Below are 5,000 nucleotides of genomic sequence, written 5' to 3'. Positions count from 1 at the left end.
ATTATTATGAGATACCAACTAAAAGAAATTGTATTGCAGTGTTTCATTGTTGCATTGCAGACTCGCTATTGAAGATGAGGTAATGCCAATTAGCAAGAGACTGCTGCCTCAGACGATGTAGTTGTTTGTTTTCCTTGTTTGTTTGTTTTCCTTGTTGTTTGATTTCCTTGTTGTTTGTTTTCCTTGTTGTTTGTTTTCCTTGTTTGTTTGATTTCTTTGTTGTTTGTTTTCCTTGTTTGTTTGTTTTCCTTGTTTGTTTGTTTTCCTTGTTTGTTTGATTTCCTTGTTGTTTGTTTTCCTTGTTGTTCGTTTTCCTTGTTTGTTTGTTTTCCTTGTTTGTTTGTTTTCCTTGTTGTTCGTTTTCCTTGTTTGTTTGTTTTCCTTGTTGTTTGTTTTCCTTGTTTGTTTGTTTTCCTTGTTTGTTTGATTTCCTTGTTTGTTTGTTTTCCTTGTTTGTTTGATTTCCTTGTTGTTTGTTTTCCTTGTTTGTTTGATTTCTTTGTTGTTTGTTTTCCTTGTTTGTTTGATTTCCTTGTTGTTTGTTTGCCTTGTTGTTCGTTTTCCTTGTTGTTTGTTTGATTTCCTTGTTGTCTGTTTGCCTTGTTGTTCGTTTTCCTTGTTTGTTTGTTTTCCTTGTTGTTTGTTTTCCTTGTTTGTTTGATTTCCTTGTTTGTTTGATTTCCTTGTTTGTTTGTTTTCCTTGTTTGTTTGATTTCCTTGTTGTTTGTTTTCCTTGTTGTTCGTTTTCCTTGTTGTTTGTTTCCTTGTTTGTTTTCCTTGTTTGTTTGATTTCCTTGTTGTTTGTTTTCCTTGTTTGTTTGATTTCCTTGTTGTTTGTTTTCCTTGTAGTTTGTTTTCCTTGTTTGTTTGATTTCCTTGTTTGTTTTTCTTGTCGTTTGCTTTCCTTGTTTATTTTCCTTGTTTGTTTGATTTCCTTGTTTGTTTTCCTTGTCGTTTGTTTTCCTTGTTTGTTTTTCTTGTTTTTTATTTCCTTGTCGTTTGTTTTCCTTGTTGTTTGTTATCCTTGTTGTTTGTTTTCCTTGTTTGTTTTCCTGACCGTAATGATTTTGATAATGTTCAATTAATGATCGGTGGAAGAACTACGTCACATGCAGCTTATCTTCTCATTTCGATGGATGTCTTTATTTCTCCTTTTCCAGCTGATATTTCTTGGAGACGAAATATGATGAGCATGATGATGGTGATGGTTGTGGTGGTGGAGGTGGTGGTGATGATGATGGTGATGATGGTGTTGGTGATGGTGATGATGGTTGTGGTGGTGATGGTTGTGGTGGTGGAGGTGGTGATGATGATGATGATGGTGTTGGTGATGATGGTGATGGTTGTGGTGGTGGAGGTGGTGGTGATGATGATGGTGTTGGTTGTGGAGGTGGTGGTGGTGATGATGATGATGATGGTGATGATGGGTGATGGTTGTGGCGGTGGTGATGATGATGATAGTGATGATGATACTAGGGATGATTATCATCACAACAATCATGATAATGATTGCAAAGATAATGGTGATAGTGACAGTGATGATGATGCTGATAACAGTAACAAAATGGATAATCAGAATAATGATGATACTCATAATAACAACAACATTCCAACTACTTACAACGTGGAATGCTAATTCTCTGAGAATGATCTTAAGGTAATTTTGAATGACTGATTACCATCATAACTACTCGATAAATTTTTTTCTTCTTTTATTTGTATGTCTATACCTTTGTTTCCAAATTAATGGTACGTATATTTGATATGAAACAAATTTAGAACCATATTGGAAAGCATAGACAGTTATTCATGCCAGATGATGCCCTCTCATAGAATATGCCATATCGTATGCAGTGCAATGATGCAAAGAAAAAGTAACTTGATTTACGCTTTAAAATATTAACTGCACAAAGAAGCGCTGTGTTTACGATTACCTTTTATCTATGGGTAGTCAGTACCAAGATAGTTAGACACGAGGTGGTTAGTTTCTAACTACTAGTTTCTAACTACCTTGGTCTTTATCATCACTGTTATTATTATCATTATCATTGCTATCATTATTATCATCAATTTTGTTATTATTATCATTAATATTATTATAATCATTATTATCATCACTATCATCACTCATTCTTAGTAATCAATCATGATGAAGGCTTTATTGCTTTCCAGCCTTCTTGCATTTATTCCTTTCCCACATCGCCATTTATACTCTGATGGGTCTTTTCGTCTTTGATCCTCCTCAGAATGGGTATTTTCTGGAAATCTGTTCGATTGGAGAGAAAGTGAACCTTTTTGGGTCGTATTTGCCACCAAGGTTTTGAAAATCTTCAAGAATATTTTGCACCAGTCTCGACACCTGATTTCATCCTATATCAGGCAGAAGCTTTATCGACATTCATAAATGTTGTCAAGTGTGAATGATGGATGAGTGAATGAGTCCTGCTTCTATGACTCTTTCAGCATCTATTCGGAACAACGATTCATCAAAACTATTTCGAATTCTCAAGCTTAGTGGTGGTAGAATAATTTTTCTTTGTAGATCAATGGTGCTCGGTGTACAAGCTTTCCTGTGAAGCTCAAGTAATTTATTCGCAATTATCTTGTTTTTCCCTGCAACTCCACAAGACGAAGCAAGATTTCATCTTCTAACCACTTCTAACACAAAATATACTAAAGATAACAATGATAAGAGAGTCTCTGCAAAACTCTTTTTATTCTTTTCATATTCCTAAAGTTTTGTTCGGTGAAAAGTTGAAAGAGATGAGTGAGCGTTAGCATAGTTCGATCAAATAAATTCCGATTCTTTAGAGGGACCCCCTAAAAAAAAAAAAAAAAAAAAAAAAAAAAAAAAAAAAATAATAATAATAATAATAATAATAATGATAATAATAATAATACGCCAATCTCCAGGTTGCTATCCCGGTATTTCACTTTATATAATTCATTTCAAGATGTCAATGAAGTATAAAGCTCTTCATTTTAGCCTAAGATGCTTCCTTTCACAGGTTTAGGTCTTAGTATGAGATCACTCCCTTAGTGTCATAACAAATGAGAATGAAAATAAGGTGAAAATTACTGTAATGATAACATGATGATGGAGTTATCAGTAGTGATTGTGATGATTATGATGATAGTAATGATGATCGTTATTATGATAACAACGATGGTAAGGATAATGATACTGATAATAACAGTATAAAAAGAAATACGATGATATTACTACTAATAAAAGAAAATACAATAATAAAAAATGATAATGATAGTATTACTGGCACTACTAATGTGATGATTATAACAATTGTAGATAAAGGTATAAATGAAACTGAATAACTTGTAAGATGTAGTCAATAGGTTTCGATTACCTCTTCATCAGAATTACGTACTTTACCAATTTACAAAAAAAAAAAAAAGGAAAAAAGCAAAAAAGAAAAAGAAAAAGAAAAAAAGAAATAGAAACGAAGAGAAAAAGAAAAAAAGAAATAGAAACGAAGAGAAAAAGAAAAAGGGAAAAAGAAAGAGAAAAAAGAAAAGAAAACGAAAAAAAGAGAAATAAAATAGAAAAAATATATATACATATGTACTAGTCAAAAGCTGACAAATCACCTGACATTCATGATCTGTCTCTTAGTTATCCGCATCACAGCCACTGACACGACTGTAATTACTTAACCTGAAGATACCTGACACAACGGATGAATCTTCCACCATTTTTTCTTTTTTCTTCTTTTCTTTAAATCTATGTACTCCTTCATTGACCCGTTGATCACCATAGCGTTGGATATTCTGTGCTGACGGACATCAAGTTCGACGTTCGCTGATTCCGGTGTTGAAGCCTTGTCCTGTTTAACCGTAGTATGCTTTACCGCACATACAATACGGTATGCAATATACACCACTGAAGGATTGTGACTGGATAGCTTTAGACTCCATACTTATTGTTCCAGATGAGTTGGCGATCAGAATATTCGCGAAATACCGGCTGAGTGGTGATAATGATAATTATAATGATCACAATAATAATGGGGTACTGTTAAGAACAAGGTTAGGGGCGGAGGGTCGGTTCTTGCCCTCGTTATAACGAACTCCGTCCTCTTACGAAGATGCAGAGAGAATTCCGTTGGATATTTGTACTTCGTGAAGGCTTTAATGATGTATTCTACCTCATCCTTAAGGAATTCCGTCATGACGCCAGAGGAATGAGCAGTAATCGTCACCTCAAAATTACTAACGACCTCATCAAATGACTCCAGGATTCTAGTTACAGAAAAAAAACAGGATTATCAAACAGCCTTGTAAATTACAAAATAATCCGAAGCCATATTACATCAACGTTTTTTTTTCAAGTCGATTCAACACCAGAGTAAATACAACTACAATGCAATCGACTTCGACATTGAAATTATTACTCTTGTTGCGATGTAGAGTTAACTGAATGGCTAAATCCGTTTCATTTAGATTTATTCCAACACATCCGGAAAGAGAGGTGAAGGTGGTCTTAGCGCAGAGAGAGTACATGTTGCAAACCTGATTGTTTTGGCGTCTCTCTCTCTCTCTCTCTCTCTCTCTCTCTCTCTGTCTATCTGTTTCAGTCTCTCTCTCTCTCTGTCTCTGTCTGTCTCTGTCTCTCTCTCTCTCTGTCTCTGTCTCTCTCTTTCAGTCTCTCTCTCTCTCTCTCTCTCTGTCTCTCTGTTTCAGTCTCTCTCTCTCCCTGTCTCTCTCTCTCTCTATCTATCAATCAATCTATATCATCTTTTCTTCCTTCTTCTCTTTCTCTTTATATATATCTATCTATCCCTATCTTTCCTTCTCCCTTCCTCTCTCTCTCTCCTTCTCTCTCTCTCTCCTTCTCCCTCTCTCTCTCTCTTTATTTATCTATCTATCTATCTCTATCTTCCTTTCTCCCTTCTTCTCCCCCCCCCTCTCTCTTTTTCTAACTCTATCTTCCTTTTCCCTTTTCTCTCTCTCTCTCCCTCCCTCCCTCCCTCTCTCTCTGTAGT

The 5,000-nt window shown here is 35.0% G+C and overlaps 1 protein-coding gene across 1 annotated transcript in view; it reads right to left on the bottom strand.

The window, feature by feature from the left end:
• The window catches only part of LOC122250894 (uncharacterized), a 391,291-nt gene that overhangs the window by 319,171 nt on the left and 67,120 nt on the right, over positions 1 to 5,000 (bottom strand). The window lies entirely within an intron of this gene.

Source organism: Penaeus japonicus, unplaced genomic scaffold (genome assembly GCF_977035675.1).
Source record: "Penaeus japonicus unplaced genomic scaffold, GWHDUDI00000001_assembly GWHDUDI00000003, whole genome shotgun sequence".
Taxonomy (NCBI): domain Eukaryota; kingdom Metazoa; phylum Arthropoda; class Malacostraca; order Decapoda; family Penaeidae; genus Penaeus; species Penaeus japonicus.
The sequence above is the reverse complement of the archived record's forward strand: the minus strand, read 5'-3'. Positions and strand labels throughout refer to the sequence as shown.